Here is a 21,133-nt window from a genome sequence, read left to right as displayed (position 1 = left end):
CCTTGCTGAATAATAACCAATCTTTATAGCTTGTCTAACTTTGTACCAGGTAGATACACAGCTTTTTAGAACTTTCAGTTTGATTTTTTTAAAGAATTTTGGGTCACTGAATTTGAACAAGAAGCCGGCATGATTAACTCCTTCACATTCCAATAAGGTAGAAAAAAGAGGTCCCATCCCAATAGATAACGGAGTTTTAAGCAACATACGCATGTGCGATAACTGGAAAGCCCATGCGTATATTTGAAGATCTGGACCAGCCAGCCCTCCCTTCTCCCTCCGCCGTCTAATTTTTTTCCACGAGATTCTGGCACTTTTATTATTCCAAATAAAGCTGGTAATAGCACTCTGTAGTTTAGAAATTAGTTTTGGGTCAAAATGAAGTGGAATTGAATTAAATAAAAAAGAAACTTTTGGTAAAATACTCATCTTCACCAAATTAAGCTTACCCAGAACAGAGAGCGGGAGATGAGACCAATCTCTCATGAGTTTCCTACACTCTGCAGCTACTTTGTTAAAGTTAAGAGAAGCAATTTCATTGATATCTTCAACTATATTCACACCTAAATAACGAATTTGGCTTTTTAATGTCACATTATTGTTAACACTGTTACAGTTCCAAAACATTGCCTCTGTCTTGAGAGCATTGATCTCATACCCTGAGACTTTCCCAAATATATGTGCCTGTTCAACTATTTCTGGGTATGCCTCTTCGTAATCTGTGGAAAAAATCATAATATCGTCTGCATACAATGCCACCTTCTTATCCCAGCCACCATAAATAAAAGGTTTAATTCGTGTGTTGTCCCTAAGAGTCTGAGCAAATGGCTCTATATATATGTCAAAAAGAAGGGGGGACAGGGGGCAACCCTGTCTGGTTCCTCTCGTAACTTTGAAAGGTTCTGTCAAACCTCCATTAATTAGCAGTGAAGCAGAAGGATTGCGATATAAAAGTTCTATCGTCCTCCGAAATCCATCCCCAATGCCAAACCTCTTCAAGGCCTCCGATAGGTACAACCAGTTTACCCTATCGAAGGCCTTGGTGGCGTCTAAAGTGAGAACAACTAGAGGAATTTCTTCCTTTATAGCAATATCGATTGAGCCAATCAATTCGTATGTGAGTTCACAGAGCTGTCTCCCTTTTATAAAACCCTTTTGATTCGGAGCTATAATATCCGGAGCCACCCGACCCAGCCGATTAGCTAGAATAGATGTAAAAATTTTATAATCGGCATTTAAGATAGAAATGGGCCTGTATGAGCCACAATCAGAGGCGGGCTTACCGGGTTTCAGAATTAGGGTTATAGAAGCGTTATTCCATGACTCCGGTGGTGTTTTGCCCTCTCTAAGAATTTGATTAAAAAGTGTAGTCAGCACTGGTGAGACCTCCGAGATAAGATTTTTATAAATCTCACTAGGCATCCCATCTGTTCCAACCGCCTTACCATTTTTTGATTTCTTTATAGCCTCCTCCACCTCCACTATAGTTATTTCCCCGTCCAAGTAGCGAGATTGTTCTGTTGTTAAGGAAGGAAGTGATATACCCTCCAACCAATTACTTACGTCACAATGATTTGGCCTAAGATCGTCTCGATATATTGTTTCAAAGAATTTTCTAAAGACTGCTCTGATTTCCTCATCTCTGAAACAAGTACCTGCCGTAGATGTAACTGAGCAGATGTTATTACGTGCCCGGTCAGATTTTATTTTCCAGGCAAGTAGCTTACCTGCCCCCTCCCCGTATTGAAAATGCGAAAGTTTGCTTGCCTCCCACCTCTGCATAACCCGCTTCTCCAAAACTGCTGACAGTGAAAGTTTCAACCTATTCAATTCTGCTTGTTTAACAGGAAGGGTTGGATTTCCTATGGAATTGATGGAATCGATAGTGTCTATGTCGTTTTGTACTATCGAAATGTTTCTTTCAATGGAGGTGACTTCATCTATGTAATGTCTGCTACGATAGGCTACTTTATTTTTAATAAGGCCTCTAAGTGTACACTTAAACGCGTCCCAAATTATCCCTATAGGAGCAGTATCCTTATTGGTATTAAAAAAATGACTTGTCTCTAATTGTAAAAAAGCAATATCCTCTAATGAAGAGAGAAGGGATCTATCAAAGGACCATATTCTAGTGAGAGGAGTCGTAGCCAATTTTAATAGCAGTTCGATTGCAGAGTGATCGGAGAGATGCATCGGGGTGTATTGTATTGAGATAGTGTTTTCGACTAAAGCTCTACTTGTGAGAATGAAATCAATTCTAGACCTGTGTCTATATTTCTCATTTCTAAATGAAAATTCTTGCCTTTGTCTTGCCTTTGGCCCTCTTTAGACCGCCAGATATCTACATAGTCATATTGGTGCATGAGACCTAACAGGCAGTTCCTAGATTTAGAAGTACATTTCTGCCTACTGTTAGGGATTTTATCTAAGAGTGGATTCAATGTTATATTAAAATCCCCTGCTATGATCACCGGGTCTGGGAAGCTAAGTAAGTGACTAAATAAAGTTTCCAGTGTTGAGGGGTCATCGATGTTAGGACCATAATATCCCACAAGTGTTAACTTGGTGTCTCCTAATTCTATTGCCGCAATAACCCATCTACCTCCGGTATCTACTTTCTGCTGTTTAATTTTAAATGGGACAGATTTTTTAAAAAAGATTGAAACCCCCCGAGTGTTAGAACTTTGTGTTGTGGAAATTGATGGATAGAGAAGGTTTCTTTTGCAGAGAAAACAATTCTGTAGTACGAAACAGTTCAGAATCGTTCGTAGATTAAGGACAAATAAATAAACCATGAATTCATAATAAAATACCATTTTACCTGCACCATACCCACACCCTCACCTCATACACTGGACCACACACAAACCTACAGAGCTGTTGCCTTCCATCATCCTCGTCAAGATCTTTCACATCAAGCCATTCATTAAGAAGAGCCTCAATTCGGCAGAACCTGTCAGCAATCAATTATTCTCCCCGGGCCAAGTTTTAGAAAAGTTATTGAAACAGCTGCTTCACTCATATCTGTGCCTTCCTGGTTCAGGTGATGGTTTGTGAGGACTGGCTGAGGTAATGAAACTGTCAGTGTAACACCTTCCCTTGAGAGAACACCAAAAGGGCTATTCATTGTTTATTCTTACCAATTTTTGCCGAAGAGATTAACTATTTCATGTTTCTATATCTCATGTACAAATTAACAAAAAAGCATTTTTATGTGTTTTCGAAATAGAGATGGAAGGTCTAATATGAGCCAGTGGTTTCATATGGTGCTCACTGGCACTCATTTTTTGGAGGACTGGCATTTATGCTTCCTCATCAGACTTTCACCTAGAGAAAGAGAGTTAAAAACACCAAAGGGTGAAAGTAAAAGAAAGAGGACAGGAAGACAGTGGCAAAAGGAGATAGTGTGTACAAAAAAGAACTTGCATGAGTGGCATAAAGGGCAGGGAGTGTATGGTGGTGGATGAAAGAAAAGGCATGAGGTGGAATCAAGACTACACAGTCTTGATATTCAGCGCCACTGATATTTGTAGTGCTGGCCTTGGGACTCTAAGCATGATAATGCGCATTTCTTGATATTTTAAATAAAAATTGTAAACGTCTATTCTAAATAATACATGTTTTATACATTTTGGAGTAGGTAATCATACTTATGTATTACAAGCGTACAAAAAAATAATGTACTGACTTAATTTAGCCTGTTGATGCCATGTTAACAGAGATTTATTTGCCAACACTGAAAGGCCTGTGCTTAACGATGTGCTGCTGTTTTGCATACAATTTTTTTATTTCCACTGCAGATGATGTAACTTTCCAGAAGCTTTCTGTTAGTTAGTGAATAGGCATTTGGTTTGTATTAGACAATTAATAGTGAGGTTGTCACTGGGAGGAGAGGAGAAAACAGGAAGGATGATTTATGTGAAGAACTGCCTGAACAGCAAAATGTGGTTGGAGTATCTTTTCAAGGACATGTATCTGTGGCTATTGTGAAGATGTGAGAAACTGGGGGCGTTTACCTACTCCCAGGAATTTATTGAAATCCTATTAGATACTGTGAATGGAGAATGTGATACTTGTTCCAATTAATAATTCACTGTATTTATCTTTAATTGTGTCCGAGTGTAGGTCATTGCATTCTGGACGTGTTTTCCAAGATTACTTTTTTAGTTTATACCCATTGCCTTCTGATTTATAGCTGAGAACAGTTTCCAGCTTAACAATTCTCTTTTATCTGAAGTGCAAAGGATTCATGCTTATGCATTTCATTCCATCATTAGAACTCTTTATTGGGTTCTTGAATGTACACCTTATTCTCAATTTCATTTGGATTAGGAAAATTCTTTTATGGAACACACTTGTTGCATTATTACTATTTTACAAGAATTTCCACTAATTTTGTCTTTTATCTTGTTTTCAAATATCAACTGATGGTTATTTGAACTTGTAAGAACAATGGTTAAAGAATACTAACACCTCAATAAAATAGCTTGAATTTATTAAATTGTTAATAATACTCTTTAATTCACACATTTTCTTTATTGACTTTATAAATGGCATATTAATTACTGATACTGAAAGGTTTATGTAAATGGCTGCTCCTTTTAAACTCTCTTCATCCATGAGCAAAGGTCTATACAACCAATGGCGGGGATTATTTAATGATTATACACGAATATTGAGAGATAAACATCCCCTTTCCGTCAAGTGGTAGCAAGAGGATGGTTTATGTCAGGAGAGAGAAAGGAACTAAAATAGATTGTCCAAGTTTAGAATTGCCAATGTCCCTTAAGTTCAAACACTGAAATTGAAGACTGAAGGAGTTTGCAGTTCTGGAAGCGGTTGTAGTAGTGGAGTAGTGAGTATCAATAGGGTTATGATTTCGTCACTGTGCTGAAGTATGTACTTTGTGTTTAAGTATAAGCTGCTGATTTAGTTGAGTTCAGGCATTTGATGTTGAGCAGTTGAAGTCATCTGGCTCGGATTGGTCTAAGATCCTGAGATAGTTAAGAAATAAAAAGTTGTGATATTACTTCTCTGTTACGGTTTTGTGGTGTTGATTCATGATGTACCATCGACTGCACAATTGTGATAGGGAATATAATAAATTGTTGTGATTGTACTAATAGCGATTGGTGTTAGTTGAACCTATTGGACAAAGGGGAAATGATATCAGTCAGGGTGATCTTCCGCTGGTCAAAATTTCATCTGTGTGTATGTAAAGAAGTCGGAAGCATTTTACTTGTGATTGTTTCTTGTGTGAGTGAACTATTTTGATTTCTTTAGTGAAGCATAAAAGAGTAATTTGTTTATTGTGCTTGCTAACAGCTGTAAAAGATATGTGTACAAGAAACTTTTGAAGGAGGGTGAACCACCGCGAGGCGTGAGAATTACATCAAAGTGTACCTCGCTGGGATAGGTCACTTGGTGAGAAGTGGCACGCTTGGATTGGTTGGTAAATCATCAGGAGCTGAACTGTGATAAACTTGTAGGGAAGGTTTGGCTGAGAGGAATATATTGAATTGTATGGGACTGTGGATAAAACAAAAGAAATAACACTGAAATTACTGAATCAAAATTTTTTCACTTATTGTTGAACTTTTGCACTCATGAATGCTTTACAGCTCTTGGCGATTTAACCAGAGATAATGCACGAGTCCCTGTTTATGAGGACAAGGAGGCTCACCAGAAGTTACATCAAGTCATTTTATGGTGACAAACATAGAGTTTCATACATGTTTTGTGGCTTCGTCAATTGCACAAGATCACTAAAAAAGATGGAGCATTTCAATTTCCACAATGTGGCACTTTTGATTGAAAGATTATTGAACATTTGTGGGAAGGGTTATATATAAAATGATACAACCTACGAGACCCACACAGTATGAAGCATTAAATGCTTGGGAGCGAGCAGTTCATGCCAAAGAGAAAGAAAGGTATCAGAACAGAGCCAAGAAAGTATTGCGAAACTACGCAGATGATCAATGGGATGAAAGACAACAGAGATGGATGAAATGTGTTGTTGAGGGAGCTACAATGTACTCAGCAATAGCAACAGAAAAACATAAAAAGAATTGGAAAAAAGGAAATGACAATGAGGATTCTACAAGGAAAACTGATAGTGATCCAGGGGATGACATTTTAGATGCTTTGTCATCCTCACGTCCACCACCATATGTTGCTCCAATGTCGGGTTAAAAAACCAAGAGTGGTACAGTGGTTATGGCGCCCAGTAAACCTAAATGTGATTCAGAGTGTCGGACCACCTCCAATGGTTTCAATTACAGCTGCACCAGCTGAAGCAGTCACTAATGTAATTGGTCCAGGTGTTACGGCTTCTATTGTGACTGTTCCTGTACCAGTATTACAGGTGGTATGAGTTCAGACATTAGAAATTCCTGTTGTTATTTCACCAATCAATAGTGTGACAAATTCAGTTGTTCCAGGTGCTGTAGGAGGAGTAGCTTCGACAGCGTTTGTCCCAATGTCACAAGATTCACAGATTGTTGCCTGCACCCACCCTAGAATATTCAATCATTGAGAGAAGGGAGAAGTACCATATGTACAGCACCAATTGCACAGGGACAGACAAGACCATTTGATGATGGGATTTATCACCAGATGTTTGGGAAAACTCTTGAAAATAAAGGAACAGGAGATAAAGTGAGACTAACTACTAGCCAGGAAAGGGCAAGACCCTCGGACGTACCAAATTTGAAGGTGGAAGAGATTTTTAGGAGATGTTTATATATTTCACATTTGAATCAATACAAGGTGAATGAGTTGATATATTCAACCAAGGATATCACAAGACTAGCAGCAAGACAAAATTAATTGACAGAACTTAGAAGTATGAGGTAGAGCTCACTGAAAGCATCCCTTTACAGAAATGTTATAGGACACAGTTAGATGATGAAGCAATTTGAACCATGTGGTCCTCAGGAATGAGATTACACATTTCTGAATTGTTGAAACTCACTCAGTAATGGATGAGTTTGACATTTTAGAGAGTAAATGGGCAAAGAAACAAGGGAAGAAAAAGAAACAAAATATACTATGGAAGCTAATGGTAAAGCAGCACGTCAAGATGAAGAAGGGGCTCTAACTTTCCCTATGAGGTGGAGGGTACGTACGTTCATGTACCATGGAGTAGAGGTGATCCTGCGTCATTCACAAACAACTTTCCAAAACTGAGAGAGAATCCGGCCCAGTGGTATACAAAAGTTAATGGTTTATGAATATTTTGAAGGTGTTGTGGACAGATTTGAGATTGGGGTACCAAGTGATCTATGGGCTGAATGTAAGATAGCTTTACAATGGACACTTACAGAGCCTCCAAGAGAAGAGCAACCTCACCTCTGGTGATGACAAAGTATGATAAGGTGATTACCTTTTTTAAAAGGAAAGTTCCAGCGAGGGACATTGATTGGTTAAAGATCAATAGAACTACCCAAGAAGCAAATGAGTCAGTGCATGTGTATTATGAACGATTGTTGCAGCTGTTTAAACAGCAAAGTAGACAAGAAAATCCTAATAAAGGGCGGCACCAGGAGTTTTTTGTCACAGTTCGTTCTTGGGTTGTGACCAGAAATCAGCATGCACATACAACAGAATGTGATTTGTTGGCAAACTAAGCCCTTAGAGGAGATTCTGAGGTATGCAAAATACTGCAGTGATGAGCAGGAGATGAAGCTGAAAAGGCTTAAGGAAAAATGTATGTTCGCTCAGACGAAGCAGACTCAGAAAGGATTTCAGAATCAGTAGTATGTAGGGAATGTTGGTGGAATGCAAGGTGTTGGTTTTCAGACAGGAGGTCAAATGGTTCATGTTGGAGTTGGCGTTTTAGACAGTAGAGGGCAACGTGTTCCGGTTGATCTAAATTCAGGGGTAGATATTGCAACACTGAAGATATCAACTCCTTGTCACTATTGCATCAGGCTTGGGCATTGGAAGAGGGAGTGTAAACGGAATCCTAGAAAAGTAAGTGGTGATGGGGAGATGCAAGGTGTAAATCAACACAAATGGAAAATGTTCTGGTTTAAACTCTAGTTCAGCGAATGCAGACACCAAATCAGTCACAAGTACCTATGAATAGGAGGTTATAAGATCAACTGGGATTCATCCCCAGTGTTGCTTGTCAGCTCTTTCATTTTGGTGGGTATTCTGATAACATATATGTGTGGAAGTAACCAGAAGGTGGGGGTGGAGTAGATACCTTAGCGTTCCTGTATTGATAATTAGTTGTTTTTGTTACAGCTTATGTCTAAACCGAAAAGCAAAAAAATATAGAAAAGGGGCAGAACAATCTTTGTTTTCTTTCCAGGTAAAATAGAGAGGATACAACTTATGTAGAACCGTGAAAGCTATATGTATATATCTACTTATGGTGTTCATTTTTCTTTATAGGTCTCCCTCCCAGCTGTTCCCTTCCTTTCCTTCCCTCACTTGATCACCGTAATATTCTGTGCTGTTATAGCATTCAGAATTGAGGCTATCAAGGGGGGGACCAACTTGAGCCACAAATCGATCCTGACAATACTAAAGGTTACGTTGTAACAGAATAATTTGCCTAGAAAATATTTATCCTCCTGATCGGTTCGGGGATAAGATGGCCACTTTAGAAGATGTGTTAGCGACTGTAGCAGTAGTTCAACAAGCGATTGTCACATCTAGAGCAGAAACTGCTGCATTACAGGACAGACTAGATAGATTACAAAGAAATCCCTTTGATGTTTACACCTTTCGAATCGGGAATGGGGGTACCTGGCCTACTGGAGAAGGGGCGCAACTTATCCCGCCTATTTCGCAGAAATCCCTACCCCAATAACTTTAGCGGCACCAGAACCAGTTACCATGGGGGACACTAATAAAGTAAAAGTCTTTCTCATGCAGATAATGTTGCACTTTAACTGTTGTCCTCGGGCATTCCCAACTAGTCAGGCCCGGGTGGCGTTTATGATATCCTACTTGGCTGGTGATGCAGCACAGTGGCCGGTACTGTTAGTAAAGATAGATGATCCCCTGTCATATGATTGGGAGGAGTTCCGTGTGGAATTCGTGAAGGTATTCGATTGTAGAAGCCTAACAACATTGGAGAAATTACAGTCTCTCTGTAGCCAAACTGCTGTTGCATGAGCCCATACCATGGTTCTGATTTCCAGTTTCCTCTGGAATCAGACAGAGGGACCTACTTTAACAATGAGGTCCTTAGAATGCTATGTGTGGCACTTCAAGTGGAACAGAGATTGCATAGTAGCTATCATCCGGAAGCTTTGGGTACTGTCGAACAACTGAACAGGAGTTTGATTTCACATTTGGCTAAAGTCTGTGCATCCACCTCTTTAAAAGGGCCAGATGCTTTGCCATGAGTGCTTATGAGTCCCCGAAGTACCCATGACTGGAGGACTGGATTATAGTCCCACGAGATACTCATAGGACATGCTGTGTGACTGCCTGTGAATCTGCTTGAAAATATCACAGATGACACGGTCCTCGACCATTGCAAAGGATTGGCTGCTGTGGTGTGTTCTGTTTCTCACTAGGTTGGAGCTGTCACTGCCACTCCAAGCCAGGATCAGTGCCATGATCTTAACCCTGGTGACTGGGGGGCATATTTATCATCATATCACGTAGTGCAACAAGTGCTTTTACCGGGCCGAGTAATGCAATGTAGCGATTTGTGTTGCGTTACTCTAGATTTATCAAGCCAGGCAAGGCCACCGAAGATGTCCCGCCTGGCTTGATAAATCTGTCTTAAGAGTTGTGGCACACTTCTACCACGTTGCATACAGGAGCGGCACCAATCTTTGATAAATATGGCCTTGGGTTCTGATCAAAAAAGCATGTTTGAAAATTCTGCCTGGAGCCGGGTTGGAAGGGCCCCTACCAGGTTATTTTAATCACAAAGACTACTGTGAAATGTGCTGGGATACCTTATTGGGTGCATGCCTCACACACCCAGAGAATGAGTTGTCCACTTAATGAAGTGGTGAACTTTGAGATAAGCCAGAGGCCACCTGTGTCCATAAGTCTTGAAGGACCAGAATGGGTGCGAAGTACAGAAGAATTCCTCACCTGTTCAAGTTCCTGAAATCTCACAAAGTGGTGTGGAAATATTCCCTGAAAATGGTGAACTGAGAACTGGAAATATGGGAGCTGTTGAATTGCCACCAGAGCAAATCAATGAACCCAATTAAGGAATAGGTGTGAGGAGAAAAAAAAATGACTTCAATGGAGATCGGAATGTCCATGTAGTAGGAGACAATTTGAGATGTAGTGTAGCTGTTGAATGCATACACAAACCATTCTCTTTTTTTTTTTTTTACATTTTTTTATTGAAGTTGTATGCAGAATTTTACAGTATATGTCCTAAAGTAAAAATGTCACAAATTCGTATACTCGGATTCATTTTCAATTTAACGCAATATGTAACAATTGATTCAACATTAAACAAAATTAAACAAAACTAAGCCCCCACACTTGATCGAACTTTTTTATACCCCCAACTCTTTTAGCATATAATTGTTCACTTTTCCTAACCATTTTCATTTTTTCAAACCATTCCTGAAACGTCTGAACTTGTGTTGAAAACCAATTCTGTAGTAATAGAGATCTAGCAATGGCCATTATAATGTAAATCAATTTTGCCACATGACTTGTAAATGTACATTCAGGATCATATCCAAACAATAACATTTTCTCATTACATGGAATTAATAACATATAATACGTTTTTAGAAAAACAAAGATTTCTCCCCAAAAAATCTTAATTTTGGGACAGTGCGCCATAATATGTGACCAATTGGTCTGCTCGCAATTACAATGTCTAAAGCAAACAGCGGATACATTGTTATACATCTTGGCTATAATTACTGATGTGCGGTATAGCAGCCATTTGCTAAAATAAAGCATGCAACGCCAATTGGCACCACGTAATACACTGAAATTAAACTCATTAATAGTTTTCCATATCTCAGATGATAAAACTAAATTTTCCTGTGTATGCCATTTACGAATAGCTTTAGAAGTCACCTCATCCTCCCGACTCTGTATCAGCCACTGTTTCCATGCCCCAGGTTTCTTCACCTGATCGTTAACAAAAAGATCTGAAGCTAATGAAGAGGAGTTATTAGTAATAGTGCTGGGGTCTAATTGCATCAGAGTAGGGTATATCAAATTGATATAGGACCCCAATAACAAAAACTTGCCTGAGAGCAGGCGTATCATATCGTTGACGGAGAGCCAGGTCCCATTCCTCAGGAAATCAGATAACGTTTTAAACCCTGCTTGACCCCAGTTTTCTATAACAGTTTGATCGATTTTAATCCTTAAAAAATAAAAAGCGCCAATTAAGGGAGTCATTAAATGAAAAAGGGGAAGCAGGTATCTCTTATGCATAGCATCGCGGCGTTTAAAAAAACAATTTAGAGTCTGGTAACGAACAAATTTTGGTGATTTCGGCACAAGCAAAGGGGATGGGATTTGGATTTCTGAACATATTAAATCAAAGAAAACATTTATAAAAACCCCAGTACCTGGGTTTATGTTTTTAAATCTCTCTAGGTATTGCGCAAAGTATGCGTAGTAATAATCTCTCAGATTTGGTGGAGAAAGACCTCCATATTCAGTTTCTGCAGTTAAAGTCCGTAAGTCTATTCTAGGCGTTTTTTTTTCCCAAATGAATTTAGAAAACATCGATTCTATTTTTTTTAAAAAAGAGCCAGGCAGATAAACTGGAATTGATGAAAATAAAAAAATAAAAAGAGGAAGGATTGACATTTTAATAAAAGCAATTCGGCCGAGTATAGATAGCGGCAGAGGATCCCAGCGAGCAAACATTGAGTAAACTTTTTTAATTAAGGGAACAAAATTAAGTGTATATAGGTCCAGAATGTTAGAAGAGAACATGATCCCCAAGTATCTTTTCGGTTTTAAATTGATACAGCCTTCTAAATCAGTGTGTAGAACTGGGTCTTCCCCCCCACAAACCAATATTTCGGTCTTTTTTTGTTGATTCGATAGCCTCCCAAGTCTTCGAACTCTTCAAAAATTTTGAAAATATATGTCTGTGAAGCAAGATCGTGTTTAATTAGTAACATGATATCATCTGCATATAGTTTGATCTTGGCCATGGCAGTAACTGGTGAAGTGATATAAAGAAAATTCCTAATGGCAACAGCTAGTGGTTCGATAAAAAAAGCAAAAAGAATAGGTGACAGGGGACAACCTTGCCTGGTGCCACGTTGAACTGCTATTGAGCCTGCTGATGATTTGTTTATGATTATGTTTGCTCTAGCACCCGTATACAAGTTCTTCATCAAGTTAATAATATGTTGTGAAATAGCAAACTTTCTTAAAATAACAAAAAGAGTGTCCCACACCACCAAATCAAAAGCTTTCTCAGCGTCCAATAATAAAACCAAGGCCTGGATCCCACGTGATTCAAAATAATCTAATGCCTCGACTAAAAAATGTGTGTTTGTAAATAATTGTCTACCTATAACGAAACCGTTTTGATCAGAATGGATCAACTCCACCGTAAAATTATTGAAGCGAAGTGAAAGCAACTTGGTGGTTATTTTGTAATCTGAGTTTAGTAAGGTAATTGGCCTATCGGAGTTCGGATCTTTGGGTTCTTTCCCCTTTTTCAGAAAGCTAACGACTGTACCTTCATGGAAGGATTCAGGAATTTGTCCGCCTTCAAGCATTGAGTTTAATAATAACAGAAAAAAATCACTGAAAGAGTTAAAGAAAACTTTAAAGAACTCTGAGGGAAGACCATCAGGACCACAAGCCTTACCTAATGGAAGGTCTTTTACCACTATTTCCAATTCTGCCATAGAGAATAGTTTTTGCATATGCAGTTGATCTTCTGGAGAACGACTTGGAATTTCATGTCGCCCCAAGAAATCGGAGAGCTTTTGATGATCGATAATGTGTTTTGTAGTATAGATTCTATCGTAGTGTTGAAGCATAATAGAGTTTATTTCGGCCTGAGCAAATATATCAATATGAGTAACCGGGTCTTTTAAAGAATTAATCATATTTGAAGCCGCCTGCTCTTTTACTTGCCAGGCTAAACATTTCCCTGTAAAGTTACTCTCTTCGTATACTTTTTGTGATTGTTTTCGGAAGACCTTTTCACTTTGTTCATAGTAATGGGCACTAAGCTCCTGTTTGGCTTCCCTCAGTTGATTTAAAACATCACCATTTTGTTTACGATGTAGACATAATGTGAGATCCTGAATTTTTTGTAGCAGTGAGTTCCTAGTAATTTTTACGGCAGACCACTCCGCCGCATCTTTACTAATAAGTATACCCCGTATAAAGGCCTTTAAAGAATCCCAAATGATATGAAGAGGGGCCGTACCTATGTTTCGATCAATGTATTCCGCAATCTCTAATTTTAATGTAGATACCCAATTCGTATCCTGTAAATAAATGTTGTTAAACATCCATCTTTTCGAAACTTTAACATTCTCCTCATAATCAAAATTAATCACCACCATGGCATGGTCTGAAAAACCATTGTGATAGGATTTCTGAGAGCTAAATTTGAGCTGTCTAGAAGCAAGAAAAAAATCTATACGGGATAAGGATTTAAACCTGCCAGACCAGCAGGTAAACTCCTTTTTCCGTGGGTTTCGCAGGCGCCACGGGTCACACAATCCTAATATTGATGTATAGTTTAGCACAGTCCTAAAATATCTAGGCTTAGACTGTCTTTTAAGAGACAAAGTGGAATCTAAGTTGGGGTTCATAAGTATATTAAAATCACCGCCTATAACGATGTCTCCACCTACCAATAACAGAGATTGAAACAGAGCCTCAAAACCATTCTCAAAGAAACAGAATCCAGTGGTATAAGCGAGTCAGAAGAAGATCAACAGACACTAAGGAGAACGAAGAGAGCAAGAGTACCTTTTTGTAGGTATTCAACACCGGAGTGGACTTACTGTAATGAGAACGTGCCTAATGCAACGGATCAAGATCCCAATAAACTAAGAACAGAATCCCTTGAATCCCTTGATCCTCCATGGTATGACACACTAAAACAGCATTTGATTTACATTCCTGAAACAATAATTCAAAATAAGACTTGGCAAGCAATATTTAGCTAACTCAAAGCAGAGACATCTAATTCTACAAACAATAAACTATGTCTAATTAAATACTAAAGACTTTGGAAAATGAACATGACAATTATTCATTAACAAAGACAAAGAAAAAGAATTAAGAAGAATTCTCTAGGATCCTAGGATGCAGTAGAGGAGTAGGGATAACACTTCCAGAAGAAGACAGAGTAGGGCTATGGATGCCTTATGAAGAGTAATGTAAATAAGCTGAATGAAATAACCCAAAGTTAATCACCTAACGTATAGAATGTTTCACTGAAGTCATTGCTCACTATTAAATCTGCCAGCAACTACATTCTATTAAAGGCCTGACTGTAGACAAACATGTTTTTCCTTACCAAGGATAGATGTAGGATAATCATGGGTGTTACACTAATGGTCGTTGTGTTAGCACTTATAGGGCCATATGTAGGTAATCTCAATTTACCTATTCTTAAATACCGAATGTAACCGATTCGGCATTTAAGAAAAGGTAAATGGGATGTAGATAATTATTCGGTAAATGTTACCGAATCGGTAGGATTCGGTAATTAAGAATCGGTATTTACCAATTCGGTAATTCCCATTCATTCCTATGGGCCTGGAGGCCCATAGGAATGAATGGGAAGCCATTCAGTATTACCGATTCGGTAAATTAATCGGTAATAGGGGGAACATTTTCAAGGGTGGCAGGGTGTCACATTGACACCCTGTTGCACCCCTGAATAGTGCATGGGTGCACATGTGGCACACATACATGCCCTAAGGGCATGTATGTCTGCCACATCGCACTGTTGTAAAAGCAAAATAATTGCTTATTCAAAGGTTTTCGATATTTACCACCAACTTGTAGTTGGTGGTAAATAACGAATCCTTAACTCAGGAATGCACTAACCTGAGTGCTCCCTACATTACGGATTCAGTAATTTACCGAATCGGTATGTTAAGAATTCGGTAATTTACCGATTCCTTAAATTACCGATTCGGTAAAATACCAAATCTAGGAGTCATGCCACCTACATCTCAAAAGCCAAATACCGGTCGGTAACGGCCGAAATTCTGTAATTTCGGCCGTTACGACCGGTATTGGGCGACCTACATCTGGCCCATAGTTCTTTTAGTTGTTATGAGTCTAACCCCAGAGACAGAAACATTTAGGTCTTCACCTACACCGACATCACCTGCACACATGATCGAAGAGAAGAAATAAAAGTATTCTTTTATAGATGCTTCAAATGGAGATTTCCAATTAAATTTTGTACTAGATTAGTTCAGGAATACACAAAAGCTTTAGACACTACGGATTGCTATGTTTGTGCAAACTTACCTTCGTCAGCTGCTGAAGATGTGACCTATCACCACATTCCACTTTCATATGCAGTTACATGTAGTATATTACTTAGCTTATTTTATAAACCGTAATGTTTTGAATATTATTTTTCCAATCATAACATGATTCTTTGTAAAGTTACCCTATAGAAATTAATTAAACCTAATACCTTCATCCATAAACAAAGGACATAGAAGAAACTTGATATATATTTAGATCCCCTACAAAGATAGGTTAAGGCATACAAACGAAATTTGACATGTCTAATGAGACCAATAGAAAGAAATGTATTCTGGCATTCAAAAAGAGAAAAGATCATACAATTCATAAGGCAAATGAAGAAGAAGATGTGTTCAAGAATGTTTGGAAGAAAGAAGAATAATAATATAAGAAGGAATATATCCTAAGTGTTCGATAGACAAAAAGGGAAAAGTATGTGTTTACAAAAGGAGAAATCAGTTGAGGAAAAGACACATTGGAATAAGTAGCTGTGAACACACATTTGAAGTTCTTAGAGGACCTGTTCAAATTTTAACAGGAGAAAGGAAGTTATTCCTGGAGTCTAATTTATATGTGGACAAGATGCATATTTCCACTTGCCTGCTGAGCGGGAAGGGGTTTGCTATTTAGTTGTATTATACCCTAAGATGTATCATGTAAATAACATAGATGATTTAACAAAGACTTCATCATTGGGACACAATTAGTGGGAGGAATTTTTGGGCAATCATTCCACCTGTGGGAGTAATTCTGAATGATGAGAAGATTAGACACTTTTCTATATTAGTAGACAAGCTGGCTACTATTACATCTGGTGCTTTGTTAGCAGTTAATACAGAATTAGTGGCTATTAGATCAATGGTCTTACAAGATTGGTTGGCTTTAGACTTATTGCTGGCATGAAAAGGCGGAGTCTGTAAGATGTTGAAGGCTCAACATTGCTATTCATGCTATGAATAATTGGCTTGGAACTAACTATAGGGAGTGCATTTTTAGGAGTCATATTAAAACCTGTATTAATCATTGGCTTTTGCATAATATGCGTATATGCTTTACATAAGGGATTTAGATGTTATTTATCAAGAATGAAAAATAAAGAAAGAGAAAGGCAAAAGAGGAGAAAAAGAAATGGAAGAAAGGAAAAATAAGACGTACAAAAAGCTGAAGGAAGTTGAAATCTTGAAAATCAAAATTAATGACATTGTAAAGAAGGAAGGTGCATCTTAGAGATTCATTTGTGGGAAACTGTGATGGTGAATTTAACCATCGAGGGTGGGACTGATTAAGTGAATTTCTTGATATTGTAAGCAAAAATGCATTTAGAGAATAAGTGTGAAAGTATATGCTAAATAAGACATGTATTATGTATTATAAACTTTGCAGTAAGTAATCATACTTAGGCATTGCAAGCATGAAAAAGATATAATAATGTACTGAATTATGTTAGTCTAACTGTTGATGCTGTATTAACAGAGATTTATATGCTAATATTGAAATGCCTATGCTTCACCATGAGCTGCTGCTTTGCCCGATAGCATCTTTGTTTCACTGCAGATGCTGTAACTTTCCAGAAGCCTTTTGTAAGTTAGTGAATATGCATTTGTTTTGCATTAGACACTGATATTTAGGTTTTCACTGGGAGGAGAGGAGGCAACAGGAAGGATGATTCATGGGAAGAAGTGTCTGATCTGCAAAATGTGAACGAAGTATCTTTTCAAGGGCTTGTATCTGCGCCTATTATTAAGACTTGGGAACCAGGGGAGTTTACCTACTCCCCCGAGTTTATTGAAATCCTATAGGATTCTGTGAACTGAGAATGTGATATTTCTTTCAATTCATAATTCACTGTGTTTATATTAGCGTGTATCCCTAGAGTAGGTCATCGCATTCTGGAGATTTTTCCCTGGGTTGAATGTGACCATCTCTCTCTTTAGGAGAGATTACTTTTTGAGCCTATTCCTATTTACTAGATGTCGGTTGATTGATATTTGTGAATACTTTCCAGCTTAATAATCCTCTTTTATTTGAAGTGCAAAAGTTTCATGCTTATGCATTTTATTCTCTCATTAGAACTCTTTATTGGCTTTCTGAACTGACACCAATTTAGGTTAGATTAGGGAAATTCCTTTATGGAACACGCTTGTTGCATTAATACTATTTAGCTATAATTTTCACTAATATTTTCGTTTATCTTGTTTTGAAATATCGACTAATGGATTATTTGAACTTGTAATAACAATGATTAAGGAATAATAATGCCTACATAAAATTGATTGAATTGAGTAAATTGTTGCTAAAACCCTTTAACTCACACAAATTATCTTTATTGACTTTTCAAATGTCAAATTATTACTGATACTGAAAGGTTGATGTAAATGGTTGCTTCTTTTGAACTCTGTTCGTCGACGTGCAAAGGTCCATATGACCAGCGACACACCAAGACAGAGATAAACATCCCCACTCTGGCAAGTACTTTTTTTAAATAAATTGAGCATTGGAAAGAGACACAGCTCTGGTCCTGCTACAGTCAACAGGTTGCGTCTAAAACTCACTCATAGTCACTGACCTGTAACATAAAAAGATCAGTCAGAGTGTATCTGATGAGGTCCTTTCAACCATATGCCATGGTCCAAATAGGTAAGACCTTTGAATATCTTTTAACTAATTATTTTACAGAAATGTACAAGTACGCCTTAATATGAGGACAATGATAAGATAAGAGATGGATGGATTACCTGAATTAATATCGTTCACTGGTACAATGGACTGTTTTTTTCCTCTCATTGTGTCACTACAGACGCACAAAAATCTATATGCAAATCAGTTTTAGCCCCAGTCGTGCCTGAACTGCTAGGCCATGTCCCATATAGATGGCAAGCAACTACAGACATGTTTGAGCCTCATTAATGAGGGGCAGCTTGAGTCCTATGGCACAGAGAGCTATAGAAGACACTCACCGGTGTCCTCCTCCCACCTGGGTAACTCACTGAGAAGAACAACATGTGACTGTGAAAATGCTCAAACAAACCTCAGCCACTAACAATTAGTGTATATGACATTCCATAATTTCTAGTCACTGTGCCACTACATGCAGAGACTAACCATATGTAAACCAGTCTTGGCACTCACTCAAAAAATAACATTTTAGCTGAAAGGGTGAGGACCACACCTCCTCTATTAAGGAACAGAAGCAACTCTGCACCTGTATTGCCCTTGGTAGGCCTCATCAGTGAGGTGCAAGTATAGATTATGCTCTTGTCAGAGAGGATGTGGCTTAGCAGTACAGGCTGGATTGAACCTTTTAAGTCTTGTCCAAGACTGATTTTCATATGATTGGTCCCTGTCTGCAATGGTAAAGATGAGCCAAAGTGATGGACACTCAGTAATTACCAGCGTTTCAGACTAATTCAAGCATTTCCATCCATCATTTTATACGGTGTTGTATGCCTAAACTTCTCTCAATATAAGTACCATGGCTTTAAAAAACGGGCCCTGCAATATTGTGGACTTATTAGTTGTTTTTTTAATATTTGGCACTGTAAGAAAGGCATTTAAAAGTGAATGTGTGTTCAGTGGTGATTTATATACAAATTGTCACTGTAAACGTTTCCTTATTACAGACTTCTTAATGTAAAGGCCGAAAATCTCCTCTGGAGGTGATGTGATCTCAGTAATAATCATTTGTAAATTACTATATCTCATTAAAATCAATGGTTCAAGTAGTATATTAAGCAAGGAAAATGAAGGAAGCTTGAAATGTGTTGTAAATACGGAATACTTTAGGGGTACTGGAATCTTAATGGATTCACTGTCATTGACGTTCCGAAAGGATTCTTTAATGACTTCCTTGTTTTGTATTATCAATAATTTGAATTATATAATTTTTTCTTATAAAACATACTGTTTTAGTCTAAATCCCATAAAACAAACAAAAATTCTTTATGTGTGAAGACATATCGCGTCAGTATTCCCCCTCTCCGAAATGTTCATGGATTGTTCTCTCTTATATTCTGTCACAATTTCACATGATATTCCCATTTCAGAGACTTAAAAATGCACTTTCGTTGTATGGGTTACACAGATACAAAGCAAGTGAATTCAGATTTTTTTTAAACGTGTATATTACTTCTCAGTCTCCATAAAGGTCTGACCCAATTTTACCTCCACACCTCTACTACAATGTGAAAATCTCTTCTATTGTGATAAACCACTAGAATATTTAAACAAGCATTGGCATAGCCAATAGGTCTCGCCTTTGGAACCCTGTAAGTTTTTAGTTATGCTTTACATTATCGTGGGTGGAAGCTTTAACATATGTATTAGGCATATTATAGAACTGCATTGAGTAGTACTTATTTAAATAATTTTTTTGTACAAGTAAACTGCAGGGTACATATGAACAATACTAATAATAGGGTACCAAATTAAACTGGCTGAGAATTTAACAGAAGGATTGGGATGGTATAAACACATGGCACAGCAGCTGGTATAACATGGTTAAGAAGTAAGTTCTTCTGTATACATATATTAGAAATATGTGAATACATTCGTATATGAGCGGAATGTTTTTCCAAATTAAATTGCACACTAAAATCATATTTCTTCACTAATAAAGCCAAAGTATGCACTTTAAGCAGCAACTAAATTTAAGTCTTGCTAACCCGCTCACATCAGAGTTATTTTAGGTTCCACCTCACAGGCTTAGATTCTTTGGGAACCCAATTTATGTTCCCTGAAGTCAGTGTTCGTTTTGTGTGCGTATAGATAAGGGTCGCGGTGGCTGCCTGGATTAAATACGGTAGAGTGTATTCAAAAAGTCGCAAAACACATTTTGTTACCTGTTTGCACACTTTGCTGCAGAGTGAATAGCTAACCTTTGGCCTGTTTCTGCTAATGTTTAAATATCACCACAAACAACAACTTTTTAAAAGAAGCCTAGGTCAGAATTTCGGTCTTTTTTTAAGTCCATGAACAGGAAACACGTGTACTGAAGAAATCTGTGTGCACGAGGCAGCCACAGGTACAAATAAAAGCAGGGCTGATTCTGACTTTTATCCTTCCCACTGTTCAAAAAGCATTAGCGCATTACCATTACATTAGGTAATAATAACAGCACGTAATGTTATAGTACAAAAAAGTAACAGCTTGTAAAAAGTGGTATGTAAATAGAACATTTTATTATTAAGAGTGATTCCCAAACAGAGGCTGCGGGTCACGCCTCTGCTTGGCGCCAACTTTACCTTAGCATAGGTGTACACAAGAACACTTATTTCATCTTGCACCTATAAATAAACCTCACCTGCAGAAAACAGGGTTCCATTCTAAACTATTGCAATAAAATAACTATATAAAAAAAGAGCGACTTTCATGCGTATCCGGAGGGTTGTTTATGCTCTCAACGGTGTACATTTAGCATACCCTGAAAAGTGCACACAGAAAGAAATGGAAAGGGAAAAACATACGAACAAGCAAATACAAATGAGCAACATAAATAGTTGTGTACACAAACAGAAAGAGCAAGACACAAACAGTGAGAGAGGAACAGGTATAGATAGATGCGCAAGCATACACAGGGATAGACAGAGATAAAGCAAAACAAGGGCAATGAGAAAGGCTATACAAATAACTGAACAGAGACAGTAAAAGATGGACATAAACACAGAAACCAAAGAAACAGAGGCACGTTGCATTA

The sequence above is a fragment of the Lissotriton helveticus genome, chromosome 5_1, assembly GCF_964261635.1.
Source record: "Lissotriton helveticus chromosome 5_1, aLisHel1.1, whole genome shotgun sequence".
NCBI classification, from domain to species: Eukaryota; Metazoa; Chordata; class Amphibia; order Caudata; family Salamandridae; genus Lissotriton; species Lissotriton helveticus.
This window is presented reverse-complemented; position numbering follows the sequence as displayed.